This window comes from Podarcis vaucheri (genome assembly GCF_965113315.1).
Source record: "Podarcis vaucheri genome assembly, chromosome: 3".
Classification (NCBI taxonomy): domain Eukaryota; kingdom Metazoa; phylum Chordata; class Lepidosauria; order Squamata; family Lacertidae; genus Podarcis; species Podarcis vaucheri.
Genome location: NC_138761.1, coordinates 23852791 through 23869209, shown reverse-complemented (window position 1 = coordinate 23869209; position 16419 = coordinate 23852791). Strand labels below are relative to the sequence as shown.

General features: G+C 43.8%; 1 long non-coding RNA gene across 1 annotated transcript in view; it reads right to left on the bottom strand.

Moving 5' to 3' along the window:
• Positions 1-10902: 10902 nt before the first annotated feature.
• The window catches only part of LOC309529770, an 86532-nt gene continuing 81015 nt past the window's right edge, over positions 10903-16419 (bottom strand). The window contains exon 3 of the long non-coding RNA XR_014218438.1: positions 10903-11678. This is a non-coding gene — a long non-coding RNA (uncharacterized lncRNA). The remainder of the gene's footprint in view (positions 11679-16419) is intronic.

The following is a 16419-nucleotide window of genomic DNA, read 5'->3' as shown; positions in this document are numbered from 1 at the left end:
AGGCTACGTGCCTCTGTCCTTCAAACTATCTCCACCAGTAAATCATTGATCTCACCCGTCACTCCGGGCCATTGTGAGGGACACAACAGTTGCCCATTTAACCCCAACCATGGCTGATTCCCTCTGCGGGGAAGAGGGCTTAACAAAAGTGGGGGGCAGGAGAGGAGTGGGGCTGTTGGGTTGAATTTCATGTTTGCCTTGTGCTGATTTTCTTCCCCTCTTTCTGTTATTCAAATCAGCATTGCCTCTCATGCAGGGGAGGCTTCTGAGGGCTGCATGTTTGTCAACATTGCTGAGCTGTAACTTGATCCCAGCTGGCTTCTCAAAACCTTGAAAGGGTGAGGAGCACACATACATCCCCATGGGCACCTATCCATTAACCTTTTCACCTAGCCAGCTTTGGTTGGTAGCTAGAAAGCTTGTCCCTCTCCAGGGAGAGGAAGCCAGTTGCTGCCAGAATGAGGATGAGCAAAGAGGTGAACAGGCAGCCATAGGTGGCTGTAGCAGCTGGCAGAAATGGGAGCTATTACAGTCACCCAGAGGCTTCTTCTCGATCTGATCCATGCCCATCAAGAAAGTTCACCAGATTCCTGCCCAAGCAGGATACAAGTTTGAATCCAAGCTGCTGCATCAAGTCTTGATGAGAAATAAATCGGATAGATTGTTCAGGGTAACTGTCCACACGGGCAGAAACTGAATCTCTTGGGTCTCCCCCAAATAGTCAAGGCACTCTGGAGAGTTTCCATGATGTGGGCAGGTTTCGATCATCTCAGAACCTTTCTGTGTCATACAGGATCAGTGCCAGCTGGGTGTAAGTAATCAACAAAAATCATCACAAACACTACAGAACTTTCTGACTGCTCAGAAATCAACCTCTTCCTTTTCCACCTGGTGGGAGAGACAACAAAAGGTTAAATGTCTCAAAAAAACTCCTTGGTTCCTAAGTCAGTTTACGAGGCAAACGAGTCCATGCCACTTCTGATAGTATTTAGTTATTAATTAATTAATTGCTTCCCACACACAACTCAAGGTGATGTACAAAATGCAATAAAAACAGCAGGGGAGTAGTTTAAAACATTAAAAGAAACGAACAGAAGATTTTTTTAAAAAAAAAACCCAATACCAAATAGGCCCTCATGGCAGAGACCTATTCATCTAGCTGGGGAGGTCTGTTGGAACAAAAATGTCTTCAGTCATTTCCAGAAAGTGCAGACAGTGGGTGCCTGTTGTATCTCAACAGGCATATTCCACAGGTCAGTGGCAGCCACACTAAAAGCCCTGGTTACTGTGAGTTACTGTGGAGTGGGCTTCTGAGATTTTTGGAACTTGCAGGATACGTCTACTACATATATAAAGAAAAAGACAGGGCTGATATGCAGTTTATCATAAATGCACCTTGGTGTTTCGTTCTACAGGCAATCCTCTGACTTTTTTAAAAAAACTAAAAGCCCAGGGGAGTAACTCCCAAAAAATGTGACCTCATTGTGGTTTTCTCCTGCACCATGACAAGTCCCATTTACCCAGCGCAATGTATTGATTCAATCAGCTCAAACCCGACTCAGCTTCAGGGATCACAGCTCCTGTTATATGAGCTCAAGGATAAAGGAGCTTTCAAATAGGTGTTGTTGGCTAACGAAGAAATCCACTCCTATTCCACCCCACCCCTCTACACTGCACACACAGACCATTTTTGCTTTATTTCCTTCGTAAAGAATCAAGCGGTTTTCTAACAGCCAGTCCTATGCCTGTTTACTGAAAAGTAAGCCCCACCTAGTTCAATGGGACTTACTCCCCTGTGGGTGTTTCAGGCTGAACTGAATTATTCGTATCGATTTATCTTTAAGGTTTTCTTGCAAACATATCCCAGCTCAAACTTCAAACCAAATTGCACATTACATGTGAGGTTTGTAGCTGAATCTGCCAAAAATCATTGGGTTTTTTTCTTAAAAAAGACTCTTGCTCTGATTGGAACTGTGGCAAGGGAGCTATACTTAACCCCAGCCCTTCATATTTTACCTGATCTAAGGCTGTAGCTTTGTACAATCTTACCTAGGACTCACTGTAAAGTTATGCCAGCCAGCACCCCAAAAAACCCTGCTGCTATTAGCCCCATGAGAGGAAATCCTCCTTTAAGAAATGTCTATGACCTCCATCAAGAGACCACAGGGCAGCTGGCAGCATAGCAACGTAATAAACATAGCAATAATTTGCATACATAACATAATATTGATAAAATACAAAAAGGCAAATAAATACAATCCAATGAAAGCATCAGCATCAAATTATTCATGTTGTTGTTGTTTAGTCGTTAGTCGTGTCTGATTCTTTGTGACCCCATGGACCAGAGCACGCCAGGCACTCCTGTTTTCCACTGCCTCCCGCAGTTTGGTCAAACTCATGCTGGTAGCTTCGGGAACATTGTCCAACCATCTCATCCTCTGCCGTCCCCTTCTCCTTGTGCCCTCAATCTTTCCCAACATCAGGGTCTTTTCCAGGGAGTCTTCTCTTCTCATGAGGTGGCCAAAGTACTGGAGCCTCAGCTTCACAATCTGTCCTTCCACTGAGCACTCAGGGCTGATTTCCTTAGTCTCATCCAAAATTCTAGGCTGCATCAACAGAAATACAGTGTCCAGGTTGAAGGAAGTAATAGTTCCACTCTATTCTGCTTCGGTCTGACCACACCTGGAATACTGTGTCCAATTCTGGGCGTCACAATTTAAGACGGAAATTGGCAAGCTGGAACATCTGCAGAGGAGGGCGACCAAGATGATCAAGGGTCTAGAAACCAAGCCCTATGAGAAACAGTTGAAGGACCTGGGTATGTTTAGCCTGGATAAGAGAAGACTGAGAGACGATACCATAGCCATCTTCAAATATCTCAAGGACTGTTACATAGAAGATGGAGCAAGCTTCTTTTATCCAGCTCCGGAGAGTAGGACCTGAACTGATGGATTCAAATTGCAACAAATGCGATTCTGCCTAAAAATTAGGAGGAGCTTTCTGGTTGTGAGAGCTGTTTGCCAGTGGAATGGACTAGCTTGGGAAGTTGTAGACTCTCCTTCCTTGGAGGTTTTTAAACAGAGGTTGCATGGCCATCTGTCAGGGATTCCTTAGCTGTGATTCTGTGCTGGGCTCAGGGGTAACCAGAGTAACACGGTCCAGGTCTGGCCCCGAATCCAAGGGTTCTGCGAGAAGTCTGTCCAACAGGGCCAAGGCAGGACACAAGGCAGGAAACCAGGCAAGGTCAGGCACAGGATCACAGGCAGGTTCTGGCAAACAGCAACGTTGCTCCCACAACCTGGGGCAGGGTCCAGCAGCCTTTTATATCTGTCAGGGTAACAGCTGGTCCTGATCCCCCGGTGACTCACCTCCCTGTCTTGTCCAAAGGCGAGCACTCCTCCTGCGAGTACTCAGGTCTCTCCTTCTCTCAGACCTCAGTCTCTGCTGCTTGGGAGACGTTGGCGGGTTACTAGACCCAGAGGCCGCCTCAGCCTCTCCTGACCCAACTGGTAGTGGAGCAGCTGCAAGTGATGGCCCAGCTGAAGGCAACGAGGTAATCCCCACATCTGGAGCCAGGGCAGGCTCAGGCCCGGACTTGGCCCAGCTGGTGCTTGTTACAGGGGATCCTGTGCAGACTAAGGCCCTTCAGAATCAGACCCCAGACCAGGTTCAGATGCCACCTGAGGCAAAGGATCCGGTGCGGACTGGGACTCCTCTGGCTCTGAGTCCGAGCCCAAGTCCCAGGCCATCACAGATTCCTGCATTGCAAGCTGTTGGACTAAATGATCCTTGGGGTCTCTTCCAACTCTACAGCTCTGTGAAAAGCCTGCCAGAAGAAGTGCATCTTCATTGATTTCTATAAAAGATGTGGGGGGGGGGTGGAGTCCTCTCTGGGGCAACAATAACTTGGAAGGAATTTGGATGGGGCTCATTGAGCAGCAGGAGTATTAAGCACCAATTTCCCCAGTGCTGTTGCTCCAGTCAACTTTGGAGTCTCCTCCAGCTTCACTTGGCCCACTGCCTTAAGAATGCTCACTGCTACTTTCAAAATTCTCATTTCATAATAGTTTCATCACTTTCAGTGGACTTAATCTGGAGTAATTAGCTGGTAGAATTACAAGCTAACAATAAAGGTAAGCAGTACCGAAATGGTATGCCAAGAAACCCGTATTTCCTTAATTCTTCTGTTTAACTCCGTAGTCTCGTAAACCTGCAATGGTTATGGAGATTTCAAAAGGAGCCTAAATCAAAAGACGCCTACGTGCACATAGAGAGAGATTCCTGAAATTTTCAATAAAACTCTGACTGAAACAAATCTAACATTTGTAATCCACGCCAGATCTAAATGAGGCTTACATTTCCCTGCCAAAAGTTGACATTTGACTCCGAGGTCATTATTCATAGCTTTACAGCAAAATCTGACTACACAAAACAAACAGTGGATATCTGCATTCATTTTTTTCAGCCATGTATTTTCGGTTACAAACTGTAAAAGGACAGACAAATCAGAAGCTGACATTTTATGTGAATATTCCTTTTTATTCTTTCGTGTTTGGCTAAATCAGAAGAATGGAGTCCACACCTGACCAAGGGAGATATACTTGATTGGATCTGTTAGGTGATATATGATGGAATCCTTTGCTTTGACTCAGCCTAGTCTGTACTTTGCTGTGTAAAAAAGGAATGGGTATGTCAGTTCATATTAGAAGAGTCTACAAGTGTCAAGCAACTTCTTAAGAACCAAGCAGAATATGGGCTGTATTTGGTCTGTCAATGCCTTTCCTTCAATTGATTCAGCTGTTGCAGTTCACCTATGGCCATGCTAGGGCTACCAGCTACCAGCAGACATAATTGTAGCAAGAGTTGTCATTCCAGGGACTTAGATGTCTCTTGCAAGAATTGAAGTGGGAGATTTGAGCTGGAACCAGAGTCTGGAGCCAAGTCTGGACTGCAGCAAGCAAAAGATTCTGCTGCAGCAGAAATATGATGTGATGATCTGCTCACAAAGAACCAGCTTTCACAGCTGATTGGAAGAGCCTGAATGTCTGGGTTCATTTTTAAATTTTATTTTTAAGAATAATTTATTATTGGATGATGAGAACTTCCAGATAGGTGCTTATTGTTAAATCAGTGTTTTGTGTTATATGCTCAGTGCCGGATTTACGTATAAGCTAAACAAGCTATAGCTTAGGGCTCCACTCTCTTGGGGGCCTCCAAAAATTATACTTCTTCTTAATTGTATTTCACTACAGTGGTACCTCGGGTTACATACGCTTCAGGTTACATACGCTTCAGGTTACAGACTCCGCTAACCCAGAAATATTATCTCGGGTTAAGAACTTTGCTTCAGGATGAGAACAGAAATCATGCTCCGGCGGCACAGCAGCAGCAGGAGGCCCCATTAGCTTAAGTGGTGTTTTAGGTTAAGAACAGTTTCAGGTTAAGAACAGACCTCCAGAACGAATTAAGTTCTTAACTTGAGGTACCACTGTACTAATATATTTCTTCTTAATTGTATCTCAGTTCAACAATTACTTTGATAAAATACATATTTTGCTATGTGCAAATGGCTTTATATGCCTATTAGGTCCATAAATTACCATATAGCATGTATTCAACACTAAAAACAGCGACAATTTGTTGTTGACAAAGGACAGCTGGACATATAAAGGGTCCCATTACCTTCAGTAGCTTAGGGCCTCATCAAACCTAAATCTGGCCCTGTAATTTGCTCCAAGATTTTTACAATTTACACAGGGCATTTACCCCCTTTTTAAGGAAAATCCAGTGAGTTTAAAAACAACAACAACAACAACAACAAACCTTCTTGCCAGTGATCCATTTGTTAAAAATCAAGCCCCTATCTCGAAGCACTCTAGGACCAGGGAAGCCTGTTCACCTGTGAAGGTCACCAAGTGACCTTGCTCCAGTCACTGGTTCTCAGCCAACCTACTTCAAAGGGTTGTTGTGAGAATAAAAAGCGTGAAGCCAAGTACAGTGGTACCTCTGGTTGCGAATGGGATCCGTTCCAGAGACCCATTCGCAACATGAAAAGAACGCAACCCGCAGTGGCGCATCTGCGCATGCACGGCTTGCAATTCATCGCTTCTGCGCATGCGCGTGATATCATTTTGCGTGTCTGCGCATGCACGAGTGGCAAAACCCGGAAGTAACCCTTTCCGGTACTTCTGGGTCGCAGCGGGACGTAACCTGAAAGAACGTAACATGAAGCGGACGTAACATGAGGTATGACTGTATAGAGTCTTGAGGTCCTCTGAGAAAGGGCAGGATAAGGATGAAGTAAAAAAATATGTCATGGCCGAATACAAAATGGCTGCACTGCTTTTAACTGAAAGATACTGAGAATGCCATTAATAGGGATGACTGTGATGCCCCGTGAATAGATATGACATGGCAAATATTTGCATTGTTTCTTTGATGTGCTTGATACACATGGGCAAGGAACAGAATGTGAGCTAGGAGTTTCACTCGAGTATTTAAAAAAAGAGCGTATATATCACTTAATGACAGCCTAACGCTCTTTCCAAGGCTACTGCTTATCATATGATGCGCCTTTTCTTCTCCTGTCAGGGAAATTCATCATATATTAAGAAATCTTTTTTGTACGAATGCTGTTGTATCAAATAGTTATTTGGGAGGGTGGAAAGATCTGCCAGGTCTACTTAATGTCTTTATCCCTCCTTCCCCCCCCCCAAAAAAAATCTTGCCTTACCATTCTTTCTAAGCTCAAAACAGGTTTTGACAGCTGAATAATACCTTCCCATGAAGCTGACTTGAGGAATCCATGTTTTGCATTGTTGAAAAGCTTGGGTTAACCTTGGTCTCACTCAAAGAACTTCTTGTCAGTTCAGTTCTGGGGAGCAAAACAACCTCTCCTAGTGTTTGTGAATTGCTTTACCATTCAAAGGCTGGGCCAGTTTTCACAGATCTGAGCATCAATTTAAAAAAGAGAGTGTGGGGAGGGAGGGAAGGAGGGAGAGAATATCTGATTTCTCATTCCAGCCTGTATTCAGTTTCTTTCTTATTCTTTGTGAAGTTTCTTGGAGAGTTTCTGGGGCTCAGTCAGAGGGGCTGGCATTTTGCCAGAGTTTCACTCCAGGAGCCTTAAAGCTGGAATCTTTAATATTCGAGTCAAAAGCTCTCAGAGCTAAGGAACAGAAAAGAGATTATTGGCAAGGGGAGGAGAGGAAGAGAGAGAAAGATTGTTTGGTCTCCCTGCCATCTCCATTTTTGGTTATTACTACATGCTCCTCATAAAGTTGCCCTTTGCATATTATGAAAAACTCTGAGAAATAAACGCTTCATCCGGCAACTTTGCCCTTGCTTCCTGCTGCTGCTGTCCTATCTGTGAGCAGAATGAGATGTTTCATACGTATTAAATGCCTTTCAAAAATTAAAAGGAAATTCGGCGATCCTCACCGTACATTATGTAACCTGCACATTATGAAATCTGGTTTTCTAACAAATAGTGGGTCTTCTGCCTGATTTCTTCATTTGACATTGGAATAAAACCTTTCTTTTATTAAAGCATCACATTTTTGTTTGTAATATGGCAGTTCGCTTGTCGTGCAACATAATTCACAAGCATTATTCCCCCCACCCGCCCACCAAAAATAAAAAAGTTTGCAAAAGAAACAGTGCTGAGGGATCAGAGAGTAAGGCGAGTCACTGATGTCATAGGCTTAAATCCAGCCTTTCCCAACCTGGTGCTCTGCACAAGTTGTTGTACTACAGCTCCCATCAGTCCTTGTTAACCATTGACCATCCAGGAAGGGGCTGATGGAAGCTGTAGTCCACCATCTCCTGGAATGCAACTGATTGAGGGAGGCTACTGTAGTCAATGGACACCAACTATGGCCATTTCCCCTCAGTCCAAACAGGTCTAAACTGCATGTCATATATGGGCGGACAATGACTGAATTTCCCAATATACTTTTCTTCCTCTCAAATCAGCTACCGATTTGGATTGTGACCAAAGGTGGATGAGGACCTGCCCATATATGGTAGCATATTTATGTAAACAGATATATATCATCTATCTATCATCTATCTATCATCTATCTGAGGCAGAATGTTAAATAAAAAGAATGCCAATGACAACCTAGGAGCAGCTACAAAGCAGAGGGAGAGAAAATGGAAGCAGGACTACTTCACTGTTTCTGCTGAGAAGGCAGTTGCCTTTGGCCATCTCTAAAGCGTCACCTTATGGAAGCCATTCCCATCAGGCTACCTGGACTGTTTCCATCAGAGATGGTTGCTGTGAGGTAAATGTAACTTTCAGAACTAGTGCCTGAGTTTGTTTGTTGTTCTCCCTCCTCCTCCCTTTTTCCTTTCGTGTCACGTCTTTTAGAATGTGAGCCTGGGGGCAGATAACTGTCTTCCTCTTTTTTTAAAAAAAACTGATATGCATGTTGCTCAGGGATGAAGAAGGGGCCCTAAATGTTTTATATAAGAAACAAACAAACGAACGAATGAATGAATGAATGAATGAATGAATGAATGTGAGTGTCTCTGGTTTCCCCCTATGCCTCTTACAGCCCCAAGAGGAGCGATTTGGAATAGAGGGTGCTTCAGCATGTAGAAGGCTACCCTCTCCATATATATAGATACCCTGATCCAAACCTGCTTTTAGAATAAGAGCATTATTTTGGAAGATTCTATCATGGATCCCAGGAAATATCTAATTAATCCCTGGATCAATACTGAACAACTGTGCTGTTGTTGTTTAAAAATGCAAATCTGTAGAACATTTTTTTAACAGCTTACCCTAGAACAACAGCAACACTTTCATATTGTGCAACAATTTGAAATGTTACATCTGTGTTCACGCTCAGCTGTTCATAACAGGACACTTTTGTGAAAGATGCTAACAATAAAAAAAGTTTTTCCAAAAGCACTCTTTAAAATCATGTGTGCATGTTTAATTGTCAATTTAATGTGGAGAACAGCCATTTTTAATGTGAACGGTACTTCCTAGAAGTCTGGCTATTTAGTTGCGATGATTAAAGGTAAAGTTAGATGGTCGCAAATTTTGCCTCCTGTTAACCGGCATGATCTTAAATATGCAGTACTTTTTTTCTTAAAAAATGTTTAGGGGTACTCTCATTTTCCTACTCATATTGAAATCCTGCCCCTCAATGAGGCCAAACTAAGATTCACAAAATGTTTTAGGAGTATGCGTCCCCCTGCGTCCCCCCCAGAAAAAAGCACTGTAAATATGGCATACCTTTTCAGACACTAGATGACATCTCCACCAACAGCAAAGTGGGTCATAGCTTCTGGGTTCAACTTCCTGAGGATGTAGCCTCTGCTGCTCTTGGAATAGGGTGCGGCGAAAGAATGAAGTATTTGTAAGGATGCTTACCAGTATTTGCTGACTCAAACTTAGGTCTCATTGAGTTTGACTGGATTTACCCCCCAGTAAATGTGAATAGAACTGTAGCCTTAATTTACCACCTGAGCAGGAATTGTCTGAGGTAAGATTCGAAAGCACATCAATGTGCAAGTAGATAAATAGGTACCGCTCTGGTGGGAAGGTAAATGGCATTTCCATGCGCTGCTCTGCTTCGCCAGAAGCGGCTTAGTCATGCTGGCCACATGACCCAGAAGCTGTACGCTGGCTCCCTCGGCCAATAAAGCGAGACGAGCACCGCAACCCTACAGTCGGTCACGACTGGACCTAATGGTCAGGGGTCCCTTTACCTTTACCTAAGATTTTCGTGCAGACATAGAAAATTGAATGAATATGATTCAGCGTAAATCAAGCATTTACAAGTTCTGTTGAGTTACAGCCTGAAAGCAAAGCAAACCTTCGAAGTCTCTCACATTGCAATCAATGGGGTTTAAATATTGGGAACTTGGCTTGGATCGTGTCCATGGAACCTGGTTTTCATTGCCTCCCATGAAAGGCGCGTAATGCCTTTCTAATCCCAATACAGAAGGTATGTCGTGCAGGCATTTCCAGTGAAGAATACTGGCGTCTGTCGAAGATATTACTCGCAGGCTCTGCGGGTGATGCAATGATCAGATGGAACCTTTCATCAGATCCCTAATATGCCGTCCTGTCTGCTTTGCCAGAACTCATTCCTGAATATTGTATGCAGCTCTAATCCAAGTCTAAACATCTGAGGGAGATATGCCATTGCCTACATCAAAGGCAGCAGACTTCAGTTTACATTGGAAGAATGACTCCATTTAGCAGTGTCAGGCCAATAAAAATGCGCATGTAATGTGCCGCAGCCTTGGGGCCTGTCTGTTGGGGGAGGTGGGGGGGCCCCTTTTATTGCTCATTATCATTTAACAATAGCAAAAAAAGGAAGTTATCCCAACTTCAGAGGGAAAAGGAAAGCTTGTATAAAAAGCCTTTTGGCCATTTGCAGATCCTGCAGCCGTTTCATGGGGCTCTCTTGGGATAAGTGAAAGAAGGGAATTAGCCTACAGAACCAGAATGAGAAAAACATATTAGCAGGGTCTTTACTCTCTTTTTTTAATGCAGTGCCTGGTGTGTGAAATTGAACCTCTCCTTCAACTTCAAAATCAATGCTCGTTCTATATGAGAAGTGGAAGTCCCAAGCCAAGCCACTGGAGGTTTCCATTTGGCTTTTCCGTAAGCAACCATCTCTCTCCATCTCCTTCCCAGAGGGCTATTGGAAATCTCTGGATGGTTGTCAACCAAGTTTTACTGAAGAGTAAACCAATTAAAATGAACATGACCGAGGGTGGAATTCAGCATCATGTTAAGCAGGGTGTGTTGAGCAAAATAAGGTCCTTTTGCACAACAGGACTTCTCCCCCTATTCTCCCCGCCCCCATGTGCCCCCCAAACCTATTCCAGTGGTTCCCCCAACCCTCCGGGGCAGATATAGGAGGAGCACAAGGGGGGGAGTTCCATTGTACAAGCAGATTTTGTTCAGCTTGGGCAACAACTTAGTTGGATCCAGCCCTACGTCAGACCCATTGTTTTTGATAGGACTACTTTGAGTAAAACTGAGTTGCATGCCACCCACTCTTTAGAAGGAAAGGCAGTGAAGGAAGGTTGCATGGGGGGGAATACTCTTCCTCCCTCGCTGGCCTAGGTTTTGGCAAAGCAATTCATCAATGCTGGAAGAGAACGGGACCTTTCTAATACAATCTTCTAGACTATAGGCTACTTGGATTTAGCTACATAGTGTTTAAATGCATGGGGTGAATGTGGCTTGAGTCCCTTTGCCACCATAAGCTCTCACAGAATCCACTTTCATTGTCCAGCTGTCCACGGGTATATAAGTTAAGAGCGCATGAGGAGTTCATACAGTTAGGAAAACAAGTCAAACAATTGCGAAGAAAAGCAGCCCAGAACAATACAGAAGAGGCAGGTCCCACAAAAATATACCTTAACCATCAAAAGACATGGTGAAGAAGGGCGGCGTTAATGTTTGGTGGCACTATGAGGGACAGAATTTTTCGTCAGGCTTTTCTCTCCCAGCTCTGCAATTCGGTGCGGTTTTGTGACAGGTTGCTTTGACAAATCAGCAGATGCACTTTTGATTCAGGGACTGGTAGCATATTGATGCATATTTTCCTCCCTCCTCCCTTCCCCAGGCCAAGCTTCTCAAGAGGGGGAATATCCATCTCCTTTTCAGCGATCCAGCTTCACTTCTGATTTCAGAGGCAGGTCATCTGCCAGAAAGAAGGTAGAAATTGAAATGGATACCCTGAAATCTTTCTCTCCAGTTTTATTTAAACCTCATTTGTATGACTGTAATGTCTTCTGTACCATGAAAGATTGTTCAATTTAATCAGAGGGTGGGCGGGTTGGAGTGGGTACATGAAGAATAACTAGGGTTGGGGCAAGAAACATGGCGCATTCTGCACTTAAAGACAAACTTATGCAATCAATTTCTGAATCAATTTGTCAACTGAAACACATCCGTACTTTGAAATTTGCACACCTCTGAAATTTGCAGCGCAGTTCTCCAGCCAATTGCCGCATACAAAAATGCATATTCTGGGTTAAAATGTGCATTAAAAATGATGGACTATATGGAACTTGCCAAACTGACTGGGTGACTCCGAGACCAGAAAGAAGAGATGGTGAAAGAAGACTGGAAGAAGTTTAAGGAATATTTGAAAAAAATATGTTAATATTTAAATCTTAGAATAGCTTTGGAAGTGGATTTAGGCTGTAGGGTAGAAGATAGTGTATTTTAAAATAGTATTATTTGCAAGTGATAAAATGTGAAGATTCTTATGGTTAAAGTAACTATGATTTAAAAAATGCTTAGAAATTATGATATATGTAAACTGCTAAAGAGGAGGTAAAATGAAAATCAGATAGGGGGGACTTGGGGAAGCCCACTTAACAATGTTTAGAAAAAATAAGGATAAGACAAGAATCTGTTTGTATTGTTTGTTTTCATGTTTGTGTTGTTTATTTGTGTTATAAAATGAATTTTAAAAATGGGGGGAAATGTGCATTAAAATGCATATATTTGGAAAAAATAGCATACATGATGCATTATATTAGAGAGAATTGGGGTTGAACTCAATGCTGGTCCTACTCAGAGTAGACCCATTTAAATTAATAGCCATGGCTAACTTCAGTCCATTAATTTTAATAGGTCTATTCTGAGTCAAACGTAATTGCGTAAAAGCCATAAGAGCCTACTGGATCAGGCCAATAGCCCATTGAGTGCAGCATCCTGCTCTCACAGATGCCAACCAGGACCAGAGCACAAACACACCCTCCCCTCCTGAGATTTACAACAATTGGTATTTAAAAGCATTACTGTGTCCAACTATGGAGGCAGAGCAGAGCAGTCACGGCTAGTGGCCTTATCCTCCGTGGTTTGTGAAAATATAGTAGGCAAAATCACATATTAAAAGATGCGTACATATTTGCAAACTGATGTGAAGTACAGAATGAAAACCGGGGAAACGAGAAACGGAGAGGAGCTAAAACGAGCCGATCCACCCATCCCTCACAACAGCACAGCCTCAGACTTCTGCTTCGCTACTGGAGGCCGGCGTTTCTGTGAGCCGTTCCCAGAGAGCTGCATGGGTCCATCTTGCTTCACTGAGCTGGAACAGCCAGCCTTTCAGTGAGCACACACATTAAGGCCCTCTGGTTGCGCTCACTATAGCAACCCTCTCCCACCCAGCCCTTTCTTCTCATGACGCTTTGCGATTTAAGAAGCGCCACAGCCCATTATACTTCCTACCACCTTCTCTCCTTCAATTCTACCATTTGCTAAGGAGCAAGTGGGGTTGTTGTTGTTGTTTTTGCTTTTCTTCCTGGAAGGTTTCCTCTTCCGAGTGGAGCAGAAAATTCACACACACACACACACACAGAGAGAGAGAGAGAGAGAGGACCAAAGGTGGAAAACATTTTTCTGTCACCGACCATTATAATTTCAACATCCCACATGTGGGTCAAAGCTCACAGGATCACAGTACTGATGTAAAAGACTTTGCTCTTCTATTATATTATTTGTTTGTTTGATTTGTCCCGCCTTTCCTCCAAGGAGCCATACATGGCTTCCCCCGACTCTCCATTTTACTCCCACAACAACCCTGTGAAGCAGGTTAGACTAAAAGGCAAAGACTGGCTCAAGATCAACCAGCGAGCTTTAAACCCTGGTCTCCCAGGTCCTAGTCTGACACTCTAACCACTATAACACACTAGCTCTCAAATGCCGACATGGGAATTCCAGCTTTCCCTTCCCTTGTTTATTCTCCTACTAGGGACACTAGTCAACAATGTCTTTAAAATAGTATAATTTGTGGACATGTCCTGAGGTACAGGTGGGGTACCTCAGGCAAGGAGGCTAAACACAATCCTCCAGATCTCACTGTCCACTCTGGAGGCCTCTCCCTAAGCCACACCCCCTCGCTCCAGGCCACACCCCTCACCAGCCCTTCTCCTGTCAGTTTGCATTTCTGAGTACAGAGAGTATTGGTCTGATATGTAGAGATCTTTCCTATTCTAATTAATTCAAGAGGGTTCTGGAAGCTTCTCTGCGTGAAAGAAACAAGCAGAATGTTCACGATGTTTGAGTTATTCCTTCAGAGAAGCTGAGTACAGCTGGCTTAAACTAGTTCTGTTATCTCTTTCTGTCAAGTTCATGCTGACTATAATAGTATGGCCAGAAGGAGATTGAGTTTCAGTTTCTTTCTGTCTTCTGTCCTTCTGGTGTGGTGTTCTGTATATAGTGTTGTTGTAATAATAATAATAATAATAATAATAATAATAATAATTTATTTATACCCTGCCCATCTGGCTGGGGGTTTAGACTTATTATAAGTTATTGTAAGTTTCAGTTAAGTCTGCTGCAACTGGATTTCTTATGGACAGTACCAATCCTGAATGTATTGGATTTGTGAAAATTATGCTCATTTGCCTTCAGTAGCAGTAAAGTTCTGCTGGATAAAATATTAAATGCCTCTGGTCTATTTTGGGGGGATCCTGCAACATGTTTAAGTTTTTACTCTGTTAACTATACATTGAAATCTACTCTGGATCAATACTGAGTAGAATTCCATGACAGCTCCACCCCTTCCTCAAGGGCTGGTTGGAATGTGGTTCTTGCACTCTGCAAATGCCTCTTGCTTGCCTGGTTCGAGGATGAAGAAATGTGGGGGGGAGTCAGAGACAGCCCACCCATTAGCCACAGCGAGACTTGGATTGGCACACCCTCCCCCTGGCCCACCTGTCCACCAACCACATGTCATTTAGGACTAAGAGTGCCACCACCACTTTGTCACTGTAGCAGAACAGGCAGCAGCACTGCCACAAGGCTCTCCAGTGGTGACTGATCACTCACATTGCAAGGAATCCTGGGAGAGGTCGCCTCAAAGAGTGCCTTCACTGCTGCCACTTTGTCGACAAAGGCTGCTTGCAGTTTAATAGTAGGAAGAACAGCCACCACACCCACAATCCTTCACTCAGTCTGGAAGGACTGGGAACATAGGCATTGTACGAGGGAGCCACTGTTAGGTGTGAGGCTCTGGAGAGATTCAGCATGACCTTTCTGGCACAGCAGGGGGGGTTGGCTGGGGGGTGGTCAGCACTGGGGAAGATAGTGACCAAGCAGGATTGAACTCCTTGCACATCAGATGATGGGCAGTGTGAGTGTGTGTGTGTGTGTGTGCATGTTTCAGTCGTGCTTTCCGGAGGAATGGGCTTCGTGAGCAGCCACATCTTTACCCCCTATATGATATCAGGTGTAGGGCAAGTGTCTGTGGTTTGGAGAATGGAGACACCAAATCGGACCCATGAGCCAGCTTTCAACCCTAAAGTTGCAGATTTCAAATTGGTGCCATCTTCAGTGAGAGATTTTTACCACAGGCCTCCTGGCTTGGGAACGTAAGTAGATTGAGTAAATCTGTGAGCCTTACAGCACTTCTCTCTAAAATTGCTCAGCTGAAACTGAGGAGTAAGATTACCCTGAAGTCAGCTGCGGATCTCAGATGTCAGGAAAGGAAAACCAGAAGAAAAATGAAAGGGGTGATTGGTTATTATATCAGCGAAAATCCTTGATCTTTACCTGTCAAAATAGAGCTGCCCAAATCGAGATCCATCTCATTTCCATCCAAATTTGGCACGTCGCTGGCAAGCGTAACCCCCATATTAAAAATATTATAAAAACTATGAAGTCATGTGGAAGAGTAGCGGTTGATTTTGCTGAAATAGAGACGGATTGGCTCAGGGCTCATGGGGAACAACCCACATTAAAAGATGAGCCTAAGATGCAGACTTTCTGGATCTCAATCATGACAGGCAGGAAGAGCTATTATCTTGATGATGAGGAACTGCTTTTGTGGGGCAGGGAGGTTGATAGAAGAAGCCAAATTTACCTCATCTGTGCTGCTCAATGATCAAGTGTAGACGGGCCTAGAGGGAGAGGGGGAAACTTTCTTGGCTGGTGCCATAGACCAGGCCTAACATATTTTAAAATGGATCTGGAAGCTTCCGTTCCAGTCACCAAGCACAACTGTAGGCATGATCTTTCAGGCCAAGAATTTCAGTGGTAACTGTGGTTGTAAGTTGTAGCCCACATCACTAAGCTTAAAAATTCATGTTGGATAAGGAAATGACGGTCATGAATTTGAAAAGCAATTGAGATATTTGATATATACCGGTTTTATGCTTTTGATATTTTATGAGAGGGGTGGAGAGCCTGATGGGTCAGGTCAATGGCCCGCCTAGTCCAGCATCCTGTTCTCACAGTTGCCGATCAGATGCCTGTGGGAAATCAGTATGCAAGGTTTGAGGAAGCGATCTGGAACAGGACCACAAAGAGGTAAAACGCTGTAAAGTCCCCACTGTGCAAGCATTTGCTTTGCATAATAGATAGCTGTGTTTTAGTACAGCTGGCACAATGTGTGCCAAACTGAGAGCCTGCAAGGAAAGATGGCACTG